Source organism: Camellia sinensis, chromosome 2 (genome assembly GCF_055761805.1).
Source record: "Camellia sinensis isolate YWXY chromosome 2, ASM5576180v1, whole genome shotgun sequence".
In the NCBI taxonomy this organism is placed as follows: Eukaryota; Viridiplantae; Streptophyta; class Magnoliopsida; order Ericales; family Theaceae; genus Camellia; species Camellia sinensis.
The window spans coordinates 183,420,518-183,439,326 of record NC_138962.1 but is presented as its reverse complement, the minus strand read 5'-3'; the positions used below and the strand labels follow the sequence as shown (position 1 = coordinate 183,439,326).

Below are 18,809 nucleotides of genomic sequence, written 5' to 3'. Positions count from 1 at the left end.
AAGTTTGAATTTATAGGGTCATATGTTATTTGGTTCAAGATTTAATAATTTTTTTAGTGATAAGAACACATGTTAAAAAGTCGACAGCGTTGGAAAAGTCACCAGAAAGTCAACGGTGTCAATTGGTAGTGATTTGGACAGATACATGATATTTAAACAGATAAACAGATAAGTAAGCTTTTGAATAAATAGGTGTCCTAGAATATATTCTTTTGGCCCAATAATTTCATAAATAGATCTCTAACCTGAATACCCTAAAAAATAACTCATCTCATAGTGATCCCACAAATGTGGAGTTTGAAAATGACAAAAATATAAATGGTATTCAGCTTGTTTGGTTTGAGGTTTCTAAATTCACTTTTTAGAAAATTGAAACTTTTTGTTTTCCATATTTTTTTGTTTTCACTAAATTATTTTTTAATTTTTAAACACACCTAATATAAATACATTAAAAAGTATAATATTTATAAAAAAAATCTTTAAAAAATTCAATAAATACCAAAAATATAAAAAAAATAATAAAAAAAAGATTCAAAAATTTAGTACATTTTTCGTATTCTTGTGTATTTATTAATTTTTTTAAATATATTTTTTAAAATATTTTACTTTTTAGATACATCTAAGTAGGATGCATCTAAAAAAATAAAAAATTACTTAAAATTTTAAAAATATTCACTAAAAATAAAAAAAATATGAAAAATGAAAATTTTGATTTTCAAAAAATTAAAACCAAACACAGTGATTTATTTTATTTCTAAAGAGTCTGGTTCTATGAGCGTTAAATGTAATGTCCACAAATAAATGGCATAAAGATAAATTATTACACTAATCTCAAATCAAGTGGTCAAATCTCTATATTTGTATTCTATTCATGTGAGAGATTTACAAAAAGTGTCTACATACAATAGAAATTCAGACTTCAAAAGAATGAATCCGTAGCATGTGCGACAATCAAAACAAAAGAGAATAAAACAACAAGTGAAATGCCCCAAGAGTTACAAGTTTCAAGGCTTAAGCTCAGTTACACAAAAATGGTTACACCCATAGAAATAAAATCCTTGGCTTGTCAAAATATAAAAGAATTTCGTACTCTCAAAACATATTCCCCGCCTTTAGTTTTGCAGAATCACCACATCATTTTCTGCACAAATCCACTAGGGGTGAGCACAAAACCTAGTAGAGGTATCTTCACAAAGTAAATATGTTTAAGCAGTCTTATTTTCTCGAACACAATGCCATGCCATTCTCCAAAAATCACAAGTTTGATTCATTTGAGCAAAAAAAATCATACATAATGATCTTTTAAGACAATTCATTATCTCGATAAATTTCAAATTTTAAATATGGGGCGGTAAATACGACTCAAAGTATCCCTAGGCTGGTGTACTGCATGTAGGCATAACAAGCACTACCAATTCTCCATTTTACCGGTCCTAACCGAATGGCACGTGATATCTCCTCCGCGCATGTTTTCGGTCTTTCATCCTGGACACTCAAGCCAACTTAAACATTACCATCTACACCCCCTATCCGGACTTACCAAATATATTTATCCCAAAACATTTAAAGGTTTCCAATTGTTTCTCAAAATGATAAATCAATTCCCGGGCATTGCCAAGAATAACGATATTTAAAACTTGTGTAAAATGAATAGAATGAAATGTAATTATAAAGTTTCATCATAACATTGTACAATTCTCAACATTTGCCCAAATCACAACAAAATTCATATCCATGTGATATATAATACCATCTCATATTCACAATCAAAACTCATTTTCATTACATAGTCCAAGCATATATATATATATATATATATATATATATATATATATTCATGCTATCCAAGATTTTTAAATAACAACATTCATCCATTTCATGGATATCTCAAACAACATAATCACATGTGATAATCTTATCATTTTCTTAAAGAAATCTCTACAATTTCCTTATTGCTTTACAAAAATCCATTTTCCCCAATTCTTCCCAAAAATCTATGGTTTAATCAAAAGAGGGTTATATCCATCTTCAGGACATTACCCTTCCATATACTTCCAAGAGGTTCATAAATTCATAAACAATTTAATTTGAACCAAGATATATAAAAATCATCTTTAAAACACTTTTCAAAACCCAACACTCCAAACCTTAAACCCACCATTAAAATCATAACAAAATAAACTAGACATGCTAAAAACATATATATATATATATATAACTCAAGAAACTCTCTACCTAAAGATTCAAAGAGGAAGATGCGAAAAGTCCTAAAATCAACGATGTGGAAATATGATCTCTACCGCACACAATGTAGCCCTTGAGGAGCACTTTAATATTAATGATGACACTTGGGTCAAAATCTCAAAAGATGTGGAGAGATCAAGAAAATAAATGAGAGCGTGGAGGGTTTCTAGAGAAAGATAAGAGAAAAAAGAGAAAGTAAAATGTAGAGAGAGAAAGAGAGAGAGAGAAGTGAAAAGTAGAAGAGAAGTGTGTAAGGGATTAACTTTTAAGTGATTGGACACATTTTTCGGAGCAGATTGAAAACAGACCGCTCGAGCGAACAATCTTGCTTTTGAGCAGTGAATTCAAATTTTGGAACGCTAGAGCGAACAATCTTGCGCTCGAGCGAAGAATACCAACTTCCAAAGTCTCACTCCTCCCTGCAAAAGACTACTCAAGTGGTGAAAACTTCGCTCGAGTGAAGAATACATATTCCCCGTAGTTCAGACTGCAAAACAAGATGTTGGAAGAACGACGTTACCGCTCGAGCAGTCTCAACTTAGAATAAAGGTATTAGCTACCTTAATGCACTCCCATTAATCACGGACACAAACGCAAAACAACACCCCATAACACACTACGATTGTACTTGAATAACTCCAAAGAAAGAACAGACAACAACATGAAACTCATAAAGTTCCAAAGTAGCAAAGATGATCAAAAGAAATAGAAAATTCTATATTGAAATACTTAATTTGTTTTAAAAAGAACATGGGACAAAGTTAAAAAAGATTGGGACAAAAAAATAAAAAAATAAAAAAATAAAATACATTAGAGTTTGAGCCTTCTAATAAAATAAATCTTGAGTTTTTAGGAGCATTTTGGCAACAAGCTAAAAAAGCCAACTTTTTGGCTTTTAAGCTTTTTTAGCCAAATAAGCCATTTTTTTTTATTCAAAAGAACCCAGCTTTTTGCCAAAAAAGCCACCAAAAAAGTCAAAAAGCCTAAAAGTTAGCTTTTTAATCTTGTCAATTTAAACCCTAATATTTTAATTTATTTTTAATTTAAACCATTCACATATTTTTGTTAAATAAAACCGACGGAAAAAGAGTATTTTAATTATTAAACTCAACATAGATATGTATAAAATATTTAAAATATATTTTTTCATTGAATTTAATGACGAAAAAAATTATTTTTTTATCGATTTTGCTTCATGGAAATAAACAAATGATTTAAATTGAAAGAAGAAAAAAAAAAGCTTAAGGTTTAAATTAATAAAATTAAAAATTTATTTTATCATAAGTTTTTTTTTTTTGTGTAATCTCAAAAAGATTCTTCTATCCTTTTTCCTAAACTGAATTAAAAAGTAGACTTTAAGACAATGTAAATACAAATATAAATATATATCTATATATATAAGAAGCTCAATCTTGCTTATGGTTGGTTTTTTTTTTTTCCTCCTATTTTGACCTTTTATTTTAAATAATTTACTAATGGTAACTTATATATTGAGTGAAAGTTTTTTTTTTGTAATTATATAAACATTCTTGGTCAATTATGAAATATAAATCTTTTATTTTTTTAACAAATTATAGCCATACCCATAAAGTTTGTTTAAAATATAAATTGGTCTTATAATACTAGGAATTACAACTATCGTTTATTATAAATTTTAATTTTATACAATAACCAAGAAAAAAAAACTATTTCTTATGAATAATAAATTATCAAAATTGTTTATTGAAAAATATTTCTCATACCATTAAAAACTATCAATTGACTTAATATTTTATTTATTAACAACATGGTTAATTGAAAAATATTTTCCATATCATTAAAAATAGTTAATTTATTTAATAATTTAATTATTAATAAAATTGGTCATTTGTTATGCGAATATGATTTATTTATTAATAAAATTGATCACTTGTATATATATATATATATATATATATGTATTTTTTTCTCCTTCTTTATTAGTTCAGTGAATTACTTTAGTAGTTTTTTTCAGATGGGAGAATTATCTTAATATTTGTTTTATATTTATCTCTTGAGAAAGCTACATACCATAATTTTTTTTTTTATAAATTCGGAATAAATGTTAAAAACTCATAAATTCACCCAAAATGATATGGTAATAGAATTAGAGTCTACATCATTAGATGTATAATAAATCAAAAAATGATATATATCATATCACATAATTGTAAATCGAATTGTGTGAGGAGGTCTCAAACATTTTCCAACAATGTGATGAGGGAGTTGGTTTTATATTATTGGGTGTGTAACAAACTATTAAACTTAACAGAAAAAATAAAATTCTTAATTACTCTCCTACACAACAATAAAATCACCAGAGCTGTTAATTAAAATATATTTGTGATATCATTAAAAATTATTAACTGCCTTGTTGGATAATTAAGAAAATTGGTCATTTGCTATACGATTAAAATTTTTAAAAAGTGACATATAAGTTTTAAAATCATAAGTCACAATTAATTAAAATTGAATGATCAATCAATAGTTTTTAGATAGAATGACTATTTCCTTATTATAGTGAATAAGAATCCATTTTTAATGCATTTTTCATCATATATGAGAATTAATATTTTAATTGATCATTCCATTTCACTTTCATTTCAGTAAAATTAACACTACAGGTGAAACTCACCACATTGAATAAGTATTAAAGAACAAAATGAACTAACCCAAAAGACATATATATATATATATATATATAAAACAAAAAATTATTGAATAATTAGTTTGGTGACTATATGAAGTTGATATGCATTTAGACAATAGCACAAGTGGCCATGAACAAACACTATAGTATTAAAAATATATTAACTTATATAAATTTCATATAATTCCTTTAAAATTTTAATTTACATAACACATAACTCAATTTTTATTAGCAATTCATTCATATAGATGTAAAATAAGTTTTTTTTTACCACTTTTATACTAAAATGTATTTTTTTATTTGTTTATCTTTGTATCTTCACACTCTCGGCAATAATTTCGATCATTTTAATCTTATTGAAAAAGAAAAGAATATAATTATGTTAAAATGATAGGGCTTAATATATTTTTTTTAATTGCTATTATTTATAATTCAATTTATATAATTCTATTATATATTTAATGATTTATTCTATTTAATTTTATAGAACAATATTTTTATTTTTAAAAAATTATCAAAATATGACACTTAAATATATTACAGTAATAACATGTACCTTGTATGGACCTTTTTAAACTAGTATATATATGATGGCCTTTCGTATTCATATAACATGGTTATTATAGTGATTTTCTAACATGTTTTCATAAATACATGGTTTCGGGTTTAGGGTTTTGAAAATTGACCTTTTGATGCCGAAGTCTTCATTGGGAGGGAGGCGTAGAGAGTCAAAATCGACTCCAGAAAGGCCGATGCGGAGGCTAGAAGCTGTCTCCCTAATTTCCCCCATTGAGATCACGTCCGCCATTTTTCTGGTGCTTGAGAGAGGGAGAGAGAGAGAGAGAGAGAGATATTGGGGTTTTATCTTGCAATTTTGGGAGATAACACCGTGTTTGGAACCAAATCGAAATGAGATTAGGGTTTAAAAGACAAAAGAAAAGAAAGAGTATTTAGGAAAGGATTGGGTTTGAGATTTTAACTCGAGTCTGTAAGGTTTATTATAGTTTTCGGTGATTCAAATAGTTCATTTTATAAGATATCTAAATTATATTATTCATAAAAAAATATAGGTTAATTAGATAATTGTAACATTTTTATTTTATTGCATTTATTGCTAAAAAATGAATGCTCTATTTTCAAAATATGTTTGTCGTTCATTTTTTCGTAAACAAATATAATAAAATGAAATAATTATGATTATTGAATCGAAATAATTTTTTTTATGGATAATATACATTGAGGAGCTTACAAAATAAATGGTTAGATCAATGAAACGAGACTCGTTCTGTACCTTATAAACCTCTTAAATTTTCTCATATTGAGATCTTAACATGAAAGAAACTCAACCGGCAAGGAAAAATAGTGTTTGGAACTAATTGCAATTTATAGTAAGATTTTAAAAATCAGACTGGTGAATAAATTAAAAGAAGGATTGGATGGACGGATTGCCAATTTAATCGTCGGGTTGAATTCTAATCGGACTGTGATATCATAATTTTATATATTTAAGAATAAATAAATACATTAAATTAAAATATTTTTATAAATCAAAAGTACCTTACAATTGTTTATTATTTACTGGATGGAAGCTGGAAATCATAATTTCAAAATATAGATTACAAAATAGAAATTACAGAAAGAGTTTGAGAAATTTCTAAAATTTCAAATGGTTTTTTCATGACTAATGAGGTCTTTTATAGAGAAACTGAATGACTATGGTGCTCTAGGGAGCTGACATGGACTAACGATTAGTAGGTGAATGCACATGGGTGCTGTTTGTTGCTTTTGGAAAAGTTGAAAATACGTAACTACATACTATTTAATCGAGAATCTAATTGACTGAATAACGAATGAATAGTGAATGGTAAATATTTATATCAATTATTTATGTGTTTGACAAAATAACTTTAAATATAATAAATATTATATATAGCATATATATTAATAATGAAGTATTGTAGCATGGTGGAATTTCATATACTTTTGAAGTTTGGTGCGTTTGGATTCAATGTTTTTGCAGTGCTATTTGCAACTTTGAAATATTTTAAGGTGATTTATGTAGGCGGTGGATTTATTATTTAATAGATCTTATAATAATTAATAATTTTTTATTAAATATTATTAAAAATGTCATTAATTGTTAATTTTTAATAATAATTTAAAAAAATTGTTACAAAAAAAGTCACTAAATTTTAACTTTTAGCGACAGTTTAAAAAATTCGTCACAAAAAAAGTCACTAATTGTAAGCTTTAGTAACAATCTATAAAAATCGTAGCAAAAAAAAGTCACTAAATTAAAAAAAATTAACAACATATACAAAAAAATCGTCAAAAGGAAATAATTTTTAATGACGATTTTACTAATACTTAAGCCTCGTTTGGCATGTGCTTGTTTTAGCCTAAAAGTCAAAAAATTACTAAAAAAATCAAAAAACATATAAACTATACCAAAAAGTCAAAGATTCCTTTTTCTTTTTACTTTTTGCACATTTTTTCATAAATAATATAAAAAGTCATTCCAAACATACTAATATTTTGGGGAATTGACTAGTAAATCCCATTTTGTAGACTTGTAATCCATAAGGTCCTGAATGTTTTCTTGGCGACTGGGTGGTCCCTTAATTTGTTTGTTGACAGTTTTGCCACTGCTAGTATTATTGATTGACATTTGGTGTGGGTTTGTATGGGAGAAGGTGAATGTGTGTTTGTGTATCACGTTGATCGAAAAAGTACACTAATATATTTTTTAATTTAGTGAGTGTGTAACACTCACAACATGGGACGTGGGTTGTGACGTGAACGCAAGTAGTTTGACATATATATATTTTTTTAATTTAGTGATGTTCTCTGTATCCCACTTAACAAATCGAAAATATTTTTTTTTTTTAACCTTGTGTGTCACGTTCTCTGTATCCCACTTCACAAATCGAAAAGGTGTGGGAGTTGTGGCCGTTGGTGGCGGACTCCGAGCAGAAGCTTGACATCTTCAACAATGGATGTTGAGGTTCCTGCTGCGATCGTCGTCGATAGCGGAGTCCGCAGCATTGATCTCCAGCGGACCTCCCTATGGATCTCTACCGTACATGCACCTATGCCAAATCTAATCAGAACCCAGATCTGAAATGGTGTTTTCAGATCATCGTCGTCTACCTGACTCCTTCGGGCACTGTTTTCAGGTCGATAGCCATTGTTCAGGTTCCACGGAAGCCAGGTTCAAATTGGTTGATCGAATTTGAATTGTTCAAATTTCAGATAGAAAGAAATTGGCTAAAAATTCTGAATATTTGGTGAAATTGTTTATTCATTTGGTTGAAATTTCAACAACAAATGAAAAGGGTTGATCATCGATTGAATTGGAAGATTGTATAGTAATTTATGGAAATCCATTTTCATAGTAAGGTTCACACAGAAGAGGGATAGTCCTTGGAGAAGAGTGATTAAGGGGAGATATGGCAGCATGTTGGGTGGGTAGGAAAGATACTATTAGATGTCCATATGGGGGCAGGTGGGCCTTTGGAAGAGTATTATGAGGGTTTGGTATGATTTCTTCCATCTTTGTTTCTTCAGGGTGGGGAATCGTTGCAGCATTTGATTTTGGCAGGTCATTTAGTGTGGTCATTGGCCGCTGATGGAGTTTTTTCTTGACTTGTACTATAGTTCAGTTGATAAGCAAGTTCTTGGAGAAGAGTGATCTTGTACCCATTGTTTGACGTGAACCTAGCTTCTGTGTGTCCCCACTTCACAAATCGAGAAGGTGTGGGAGTTGTGGCCGTTGGTGGCGGACTCCGAGCAGAAGCTTAACATCTTCAACAATGGATGTTGAGGTTCCTGCTGCGGTCGTCATCGGTAGCGGAGTCCGCAGCATTGATCTCCAGCGGATCGTGGTACACCGACGTGGTACACCGACCGACCTGCCGGATTAATGATCGTCGACCTGGTACACCGACCTGCCGGCTTGATGATCATCGACGTGGTACACCGACGATGCTGAGTTACCAAACGTGGAACAGGGAACATATCCCACAAAATATGCATTCCATCCCAATATATACCTCTAAAGGAAAAACAAAAGAGGGTCAAATCCGTCCACACACACATCACATAAATTTAAAACGGGACCTGATTGTCCACAAAACATGTCAAACAAGACTTCCCAATCCAAGAGAACGAATGTGGGACCAGATGGAGTAATAGATTGGTAAATAGGACTTTCTGATAATTTCCACTAATTTTTTTTACCTCATATTTTAGTCAAAAAGCCAAAAAGTTACGAAAATAGCATGTTCCCAAGCGAAGCCTTATTTTCAATAGGATTTTATGGGAATTAAGTTCAACTATTAGGATTTATTGATAATTTACCCACATTTTTAATTCCTTATTATTATTTTAATTTGGAGTGTTGGGGTTCAATTTCAACTTTGGACCAAATATTTAATTTCATATTGTTGGGTTCAATTCCTTGAAGTGTTATTTTTAAGGATGGCCCTAAAAGCTTTCACTTTTTTTAAGGATTTTCAATTATTTATATTTTTTTAATGACAATTATAATTATAATTATTATAATTGACACAAATTGAAATAGAACGTCCATCCTCACAAAAACAACACTAAGAATTGAACACTCAACCTTATCAAAACAAATTGAATAGCCAACGCTCATGATCTATTATTTTTATTCATTCTCATTGCGCTCTTGAGCACCTACATCCTTCATAATCTATTTTCTTCTTGATAAAATAATTCTTCATTAATCTATCATCATCCATTTTCATAATTAGTTCATATCTTCCGTAATCAACTAAAAGTGGAGGAAGAGATTGCGAAAAGTGAGTAATGAAGATGATAACGATAGTCATAATATGTTGGTGGTCATGGTTGCTGGTTGGGTAGTTTTTTTAACATGGTTGTTACTTGTGGGTGTTGATTTTTAACCACACAATCAAAGGGGAACTCAGCTAGAGAGCACCAGCAGAATAGATTGAGCCCGAACAACTTGTCACAGAAAAATAAGAATCCGACAATGGTTCGTCCACCCGGGACACTCCGACGATCAAGTCAGTAATCAAATATCTCTCAAAGATAACCAATAGTGCTTAACTCACTAGACCGAACATAAAAAGCATACTTTAGACCCACAAGGGTGGCCTGTTTTTATAGCCAACACTGACCTGATCCCTGTAGAAGCCTTACTTCAGTGGACTCAGGCTCAATACTTATCCTGGATCCGCAGTTAGATGAGGATAACTTCCCTAAGAGTTTTATCTTTATCCAAACTGAGATCCTCTCTGGTCCTAGGACTCTTGTCCCTTATCCGCTCATCTCGGATTCTGATATCTTCGTAGATGACCTCGGTCTTGCCGAGATCATCCCGGCAAGTGACCAGGCCATGTGGCACCTCGGCTGACACTTCGGCGTCATCTTGGCCACGTGTTGTCATTCACAAAATATGCCCCACACAACTGCCTCATAGGTTATATTACCTCAGCAACCTGAGGTGATGGAACCTACATTGCTAGTTCATTTACCATGTCGGCTGAAATTCGTTGTTCCTTCCACGCCCGAGATCATTTCTTGTCTGCTTCATGTACCCAAGACTTAACTGTCCACTTCGTCACAAACCAAGAACCAAAAACCATGTTCTTTAAGTTTTTTCAAACGAAATTGCTTCTCTAGCCGAGGTTTTTGCCTCATTAAATCAAGAACTCCAAGAGTTTTGCGAATGAGTTGTCACGCACGGTTTTCCTAACCGTTTCTACCACGCGTTCTTTTCACATTGGTTCATACCTGACACATGCTATCAAGACGCATTGCTTCTGCGCACGCCGCCTGACAGACACGTTGTCCAAGGCACATTATTATGGTTTGCCGCCTTTTCACAATTTTAACAAAACTTCTCTCTCTCTCTCTCTCTCTCTCTCTCTCTCTCTCTCTCTCCGTCTCTTCAATTTTGCAAAAGACAATTTCCCTTGTTTTGTAAATTTTCTCTCTCTAAACTTCCACTCTCGAACCGCCATTACTGTTTTTTCAAAGCTCTGCAACCGTTTCATTCGTCTTCTCCGGCGAGCTTTCAACTATCCCGATCCGTTCAAGTTCTTTAACTCCGGTGTTCTCGTTATCAGCCCCATCTGATAAATTTCTAATTTCCTCTTTCTTTTGGTTCAATCTTTCATTATTCGTATGCGTAATGCTTTTATGAATCCATTTGTACGCATGCTGCTGCTTAAATTCCTCATTTCAATTACCATATTTTGTCATTTGTAAATCAATTCTTATGTTTTAAGCTGCTTTACTTTTATTCCCTATATTGTCTTCATATTGCCTATGTTACCACTGAATATTTGTACTCTGTTTTTCTGTGTTTTTCTCACACTTCTAGATACCATGAATCAATTTCTTGTTTTTCAATGAAGCTTTGTCACTGTGTTACTATAATGTTTTTAGCACTGTTCTTGCCATACTTCTGTTTGGTCTTAGTCTTGATTGTTGTTTTTGACTCCGAATCCTTCTTGGTTCTGAATCATGTTCATCTTTTTGCTTTGTCTTGTTTTGTCTTCAGATTCTTGCCTTTGATTCTTATTTCAATATAGACTTAGGTTTGGGATTTGATTTAGAACCATGTTCCTTAGGAAAACTAAAACAAGATCCCTTAGATCGTCAAAATCCTAGCTTCGGTGCCAATTTAGGGTTTAGCCGAGGTTTTCAAACACATACCAAATATTCTTTTCTAAAATTTTGCACCAATCCTCCTTAAGCCGACATCATGGGAATGTTTAGGTGGAGAGTTGACACCCCTACCAAGTTGGAGTACTTTCAACAAGAGTTTTCCATTCTAGCCGACGTTCAGATCAGGTTAGCTGGAGAAGAAGACTCTATCATGCCAGTTGGGGACTCCATGCCCTTTCTTGTGGTAGCATTTATCGAGTGTGGACTCTGGCTTCCCATAGACATCCTGTTTAGGGAAATCCTCCACTACTACAAACTCAACCCTATGTAGTTGGCCATTAACTCCTATAGGGTCATCAATGATATAATTACTCTAGCTCGCCGAGAAAACGCTAGGAAAACACTAGTCGACATCCAATTTTGTTATACTATGTGTAGTCTAAAGTATAAAAAAAAGGCCATATTTACTACCTCAAATCGAGACCCACAGCCTACAAAATCATAGTCGACCTTCCAGGCTCCAACAAGGGTGCTAGAGATGATTACCTGATTGTCTCAGGTAACTGGGAATTTGCTCCAGCTAATGATCTTCATCTCTTCCCTCAGCGCCGATTGGTGTTTAATGAGGATGAGGGTAAAAACTAAGTGTCAACTTCTTTGTTTAAGACTTTACCACCCTTTATTTGTTCTAATGTCTGTTTTCTACCTTTTGCAGCTCTTCCCCAACCATCGAAGGACTTCTGCCAATCCTTCTTCCCCAGCATAGACTTGAAGAGGCAGCTGGGCCTGCCCATTGACCTCTGCAAAGCACCCTTGCTACTCAACTATATCCCCACATACAAGTCAGCTCTGCCCGATGTTCCTAAGCGCAACAAGACTCCTTCATCTGCTTCAACTCCTCCAACAGCTTCATCTCCAAGGCCAAACCAGGCCTCCACCTCTGACCCAGTTAAGCAGCCAATCACTTATGCCCCTCAATTAATTCCTCCATCCCAACTCCAACGCCGATGCCAAGCTCCAGTTTCCGCTCCTGCCGGCAGAACTCATAGCTGAAAACGTCAAAACTCTGAGGCGTCGGCTTAAGATCCAGCAATCCCACCTACTGTACTTCCAGCAATCCACTTCGGTCTAAAGTTACTGTTGCCACTACCGCCGAAGAAATGGATCGTGCAAAAATCATCCCGGACGATGCCGACATCCCAGGCATGGTGTCAGTCCACTCCTCCTCTCCTTCCCAATCGCAGCCAAAACCCAAGGTAAAGAGGGTTAAAAGGGTGAAGGCCAAGCCCAGCGCCACTGAGGTGGAGTTAGAAGACACAGTGCCAATTTCAAATTTGGCTGAAGTAGAGAAGTCTGCCGAGAAGAGGGCTGCTGAGGCCGAGGCATCTGACCAACCTCAATCAAAATAGCCGAGGGCCGGCGGGTCTTCTGAGCCCTCTGGATTTCGCACCAATGCTTCCTGGACTCCATTCGTCATGGTCGGAGACCGACCTCTCTTAGTCGGGGACAGTGCGCTCGAAAAGCTAGAAGTCGGTGCCGCCATTTCCACTGCCATTCTACTCCCAGATGACATCAATCGGACAGCCGAGCTTTTAGAGTATGAAAATTACACGATAATGATGCAGCATTGTGTCTTGGTAAGTCTTAACATTTGTAATTTTTGATCTAATTTTAACTGTGGTTTTCATACTTAACGAATTCTTTTTGTACTCTTGCAGGCTATCCAGCAGGGTCACTCCCTTGCAATCAAGACTGATGAGTTCAAGAAAGAACTAACCCAAAAAACAAAGGAGACAACCAAACTCCTGTCTTCACTGATCCGAGGTCTTTCGAATCAGGCCAAGGCTGTTGAGTCGACCCTGAAGAAAGCCGAAGACTGTGCCGAGGCTGCGAAAAATGTTACCGAGATTACTCAGGCCGAGGCAAAAGAGGCCAAGGATAAAGAGGCCCAGGCCCAAACCGAGCTCCAAATAGCACTAGTTATAAAGGCGGCCGAAATTAAAAAGGCGAACGAGAAGGCCTATGCCAAGGGGGCAGCTGACGTCCATGACGAATACAAAAAACAAGTCAAACAGGCATGAAATAGGGGTTACACCTTTGGTTGGATAGCTGTTTTGAAGGAGTTGGTTGTCCCTGACGACTCGTCCCTCTGGGACGAGATCCGACTTGTCATGCATTTCCCTCCCATTCCAAGCCAATCTAACGATAAGGCTGAGGATGATGAAGAAGTTGAGGCCAACAAGGCTGGGGAGACTGAAATTGCTGGGGCCAAGTCCTCAACTCTAAATGAGCAAGCCATGGACTTGACTCAGGACGACGATGATGAGGTCTCCAAGAACACGCCTAAAGCCGAGGTTGAAAGCGCCGAGAAGAGCCTTGACAAGACTCTTCTAGAGATCGACGCCGAGATCCAGGCCGAGAAGTTCTCCCAACTGTCTACTGAGGCTGAAACGCAGCCAACCGCCGATGCAGAACAGTCTGTTTAGAATCTTTTCTTTGTTTGTACTTTTTCTTTTGTTTTGAATAGTGTTTGTTTTGTCGGGCCGATGTACCAGCTTATGTACTTGAACAAGTTATCTTTTTCTGAATGCAAGTCTTATATTTTATTCCAAGTGTTGAATGTACGCCTTCCTTTCTTCTATGCATGTTTACTGCTTTCCTTCATGCCTTTCATGTTTTCATACTTGAATATTTTGTATTTCTTCGAAGTATACTTTAACTGTATAATAACTCCGAGATATAATACATCATATATAAACCTTTAATGTTTTCCTTGGCCAACCATTGGCATACCTCAGCTAACGTTTTAAAAATATCAAAATATTTTTACAAGTGTTATTCAGTATTGTTTTTTACCTTCATATGCTATTAAGACTTCACTCTTTCCAAGCTTGGACAACCTGGTTGGTTACCTCGGGTAATATGTATCTCGGATACTTTATTCATAATTACCTCGGCTAACTCCAACTTGTAAATTTTTCTAAAAATTCTTTGAAAATTTCAACAAGTCCCAAGCTCTTGAGTTTATTTATCATTCCTAGCTCTATGCCCCCTAATGTAAACCTAAGTTCCACTTAAGTTCACATGAAGCATGTGCCTATGGTCTTTTGCCGAAGTCAGATTCAAACAAAGACTTCCCGAGGTGTTTCAACATTGGTTTCTCTGTTAATGAACTTAGTTTCATTCTAAGTTTGACTCTACTGATATGGCAAGTCCAGGTTAATTTTAATTTAGTTCAACTCCATTATGTGCAAGTATGATTCAACTCTGCCATATAATAAGTCTAAATTATTCGTCATGTTTTATTTAGAAATATCGTCAACTTAGTTCAACTCTATTATATGCAAGTATAATTCAACTCTACCATATAATAGCCTAACTCATTAACTGACCACGTGTTCCGCATGGATCCGTCAAACCTCTAATCACAAGAATTGTCCACCACACACATCACCTACTTCAACTCATAAATATTTTACTCAAAAACTGATTAAGGCATTATTTGTCAACAATTATTTTAATTAAAAAGTTAAAAAAATTATTATAAATTATCGCACCACTTACCCTATTATATATATACTTTCATAAAAAATCACTAAACTAATCAATATCTAAACAAACTTTAAGTATAAATTAAAAACTCAAAAATTATTTAACATAATCACTATGCGGTCCTTGTGCATCTCTAAGTTACTCGTCATGTTTCATTCAAAAACATCGCCAACTTAGTTAAACTCTATTATATGCAAGTATAATTCAACTCTGCCATGTAATAAGTCTAAGTTATTTGTCATGTTTCATTCAGAAACATCGCCATGGGACTGGCCAGTCCTATCACTCAAATTTCAAATTCAGCAAACTAAAATTTTATTATTACTTCGGCTAATAAAATTATGACATAAACTTTGAGAAAACAAAAATTTAATGATAGAAAAACTTCAAGTTGCAAGTGTTCTAGAGTCTTGGCAACTCCTTGCTATCACTGTCCTCAAGCCGATATGCCTCATTGCCGGCGACCGAGATGATTCTATAAGGCCCCTCCTAATTTGGGTCTAGCTTGCCCTTCCTAGGATCCTTCTTGTTGCGGACCACTTTCCTTAGCACAAAGTCCCCCACTTTGAACTCTTTTGGGTTGACCTTCTTATTGTAAGCCCTAGCAAGTTGTTGCTGGTATGCCCCCAGCCTAATTGTTGCTCTCTCTCTTTTCTCCTCTAGTAGGTCTAGATTTCGGGCTAGAAATACCTCATTAGTACCATTTTCAACTCCCTGGGTTCTGATCCTTGGAATGTCGACTTCTAGTGGAATAATTGCTTCAGTACCATAAGCCATGGCAAATGGAGACCCACCAGTTGATCTTTTCAGCATGGTTCGATATGCCCATAGTACATTGGGCAACTCCTCCACCCATTTTCCCTTTTGCTGCTTCCAGCCTTTTTTTGATCCCATTCAAGATAGTTTTATGGGATACTTCTGCCTGACCATTACTCTTAGTAGTTCTTGATTTTGTAGTTTGCACGAAAGTTTTTGATTAGCTTACTGTCAAACTGTATACCATTGTCTGCTATTATTGCCCTTGGAATCCCAAAACTGGTGATAATGTTCTTCCATATGAAGTTCTTCACATCAATATCTTGAATCTTCGCAAGGGGTTCAGCTTCTACCCACTTTGTGAAGTAATCAGTTGCTACCAGCAGAAACTTCATTTGCCCAGTTGCTTAGGGCAGTTGTCCAACTAGGCCGGCCACCTATTTGGTGAAATGACTTTTTTGCCCTTTTAAACTAGCCGGCCATGCCCCCCTCCCCAAGTGTGTCCTAGAAGTGAATTTTGTTTTCCACTACACCCATGTCCGAGGGTTTGGCCATTTTGGGGGGAAACTTGATTTGTTTTCCCCCCCTTTTTTTCCCCCTCTTTTCCACCCCTTTTGCTTATATATACAGCCCCTCCCCTTCAGATTTTAGGGTTACAAAATTTGTTTTGAGAGCCTTGCATCAATTCTCCCTCTCTCTCTACTCTAAGCCTCAAAACACCAAGTCCTACACCCTTTTCTTCATCACCACCTAGCACCACACTACCACTTCCATTCCAGCAGCTTGGAGGTCTTCTCAGAGGGTAGGAGGCATCTTTTCTTGGTCCAAGAGGCAGCAAAGGATTGGTCTTCAAGGGTGAGTTGATTTCTCCCTCTTTCTAGCTCATTTTTGCAAGTTTTCTTAGCCCCTTTTGCTTGCTGTTTTGAGCTCCGACCAAAACTGAAAGTGGTATTTTTTTGAGCTCTATTTCATCTTTCATTAAGGGTCTTACCCTGTTTGGGACCCCCATTTTGCACTTGCTTCATTACCCCTTTGTATGCCATAATCTTGCATAGTATTTTTGGCCTATGTGTAATCTTTTTCGGAGCATGATGTAAACTGTAGATAGGCTTATTTTGAGCCCTTATTCAACATTGAAGAAGGGCTAATCACTGTTTGGGACCTCCATGTGCCACTTGTCATTATCCCCCTCTTTGGTCCCCATTTTTGCATGATTTATTAGCCTATTGAGCTTCTGTTTTTGGACCTTGGTCCAAACTGAAAATGGCCCTATTTTGACCCTCCCTTCATGTTTCATTAAGGGTCTATGGCTGTTTGGGACATAATTTTTATACTTCATGTTATAGCTCTCTTGGTGCCATTATTTTGCATAGCATTTTGAGCATACTTGTATCTGTTTTTGGGGTTTTTCATAAACTGTAATAAATCATATTTTTGGCCCCTCTTCAATATTGTAGAAGGCCCCTTCTCTGTTTGGGGCCAGCATTTGTGAGTTGCTTCATTACCCCTCTCTTGGCCCCATTTTTGTATGCTAATCTAGCCTCATTTGTGTTCCCTGTTTGGCCATGATTTAAATTGTAAAAATGCTTATTTTGGGGCTTCCTTTCTTCTTTCCTTTCATTCCATGTACCAATTATGCATGCTTTGTATAGTTGTAAGCCATTTCATGTACCTAGTTTTGCATTTCGGGAGAAATTCCATGCATCGGGTGTCATTTCGCCTTGTTTCGGGGCTGTTTTGCCCCTCATTTTGCTACTGATTTTTGCATGTTTGCATATCATATTCCATGTCTTTGTCATGTCTCATTAGAGTGGCATTTCGGCGCCTGAGGGTCGGTCCTCGGTTTGCGTGCACGCGTGCACGCATTTCGAGTTGTCTTGTTTTCATCTGATGGCCTCCTATGTGAGTGTGGCTGAGGCTCTCTCATGTTGGTGTAAGCCCATTATTGCATTGCATATGCCATTTCATCCATAGCATTGTGTATGCTCGGTTGTATATTACCTCGTGCAGCGTGTATGCCATTCCATAACAATGTGTATGTTAGGATTGTATCTTAGTTGCATTTCATGCATGTCATGCATATTGCATTGTGTTCGGGATAGGAGTTAGCTCGGGCACGGGAAACGAGGTGCATTTCGTACTCCGAGTGACGGAACGTGTCTCAATTCCCTAGTCACCGACACTCTGGATCATCCATGATGGAGTTAGGTCTTGTTGTGTTTTCATGTGCATTCATTTCATATTAAATTGTGCAATTCGACTCCTCGGCCATCATGCATCGAGATGCGTGATTGGTGGCACGAGGATCGATGCATGCATACATTTGTGAAAATACATTGCTATGCCCCTTTCCTGCTCTCTGTTGCAGCAAATCAAGAATCAGCGGTCTTCCGAGGCTTGGCACGCATTTCAAGAACAGGTGCAAACAGAGGCTAATTGGGGCATCGTCATGGATTTCCGCGCAAAGGCAACCCGGGCATGCATCATTCATCATCCGGAATGGAATCAAGGCAGTCCCTGGCTTGTATGCCAGTTTATTTATTTTCTTAGTTAATTTGTTAATTAATTAGGAATTTGCACATATTTGGACTGTAATATTTACTTGGACTGTACTATTCTTTTATTCGGGACTGTATATTTATTCGGATCCTCTGCGCGAGGGCACAACTGTAATAAGTGTGCGTGTGTGTGTTGCATGCCTTCCAACCCCACGTCTTTCTCCCTTTTATTTATCCGCTTATGATGGTTAGATTAGGGCATATTTCAATTAGCATACAGTATGACAGCATGTTTGCATCATTCATCTGTTTCGCATGCACCGGGCTCGGCACATCATACTAACTGCATTTGTATTTCAATTTCAAAGTTGAATACTTGTTAGCTGTTGCATCTCATATGCCATGTTTAGAATAGCCGAGCCTACTAT

At 35.3% G+C, this 18,809-nt stretch overlaps 1 long non-coding RNA gene across 1 annotated transcript; it reads right to left on the bottom strand.

Annotated features, from left to right (window-relative positions):
• Window positions 1–841: 841 nt before the first annotated feature.
• Window positions 842–5,912, bottom strand: LOC145820492 (uncharacterized). Its single transcript, XR_014362185.1, has 2 exons — window positions 5,599–5,912; window positions 842–1,141 (listed from the first exon to the last, which is right to left on the bottom strand). It is a non-coding gene; the product is annotated as an uncharacterized LOC145820492 (long non-coding RNA).
• Between the last annotated feature and the right edge of the window lie 12,897 nt (window positions 5,913–18,809).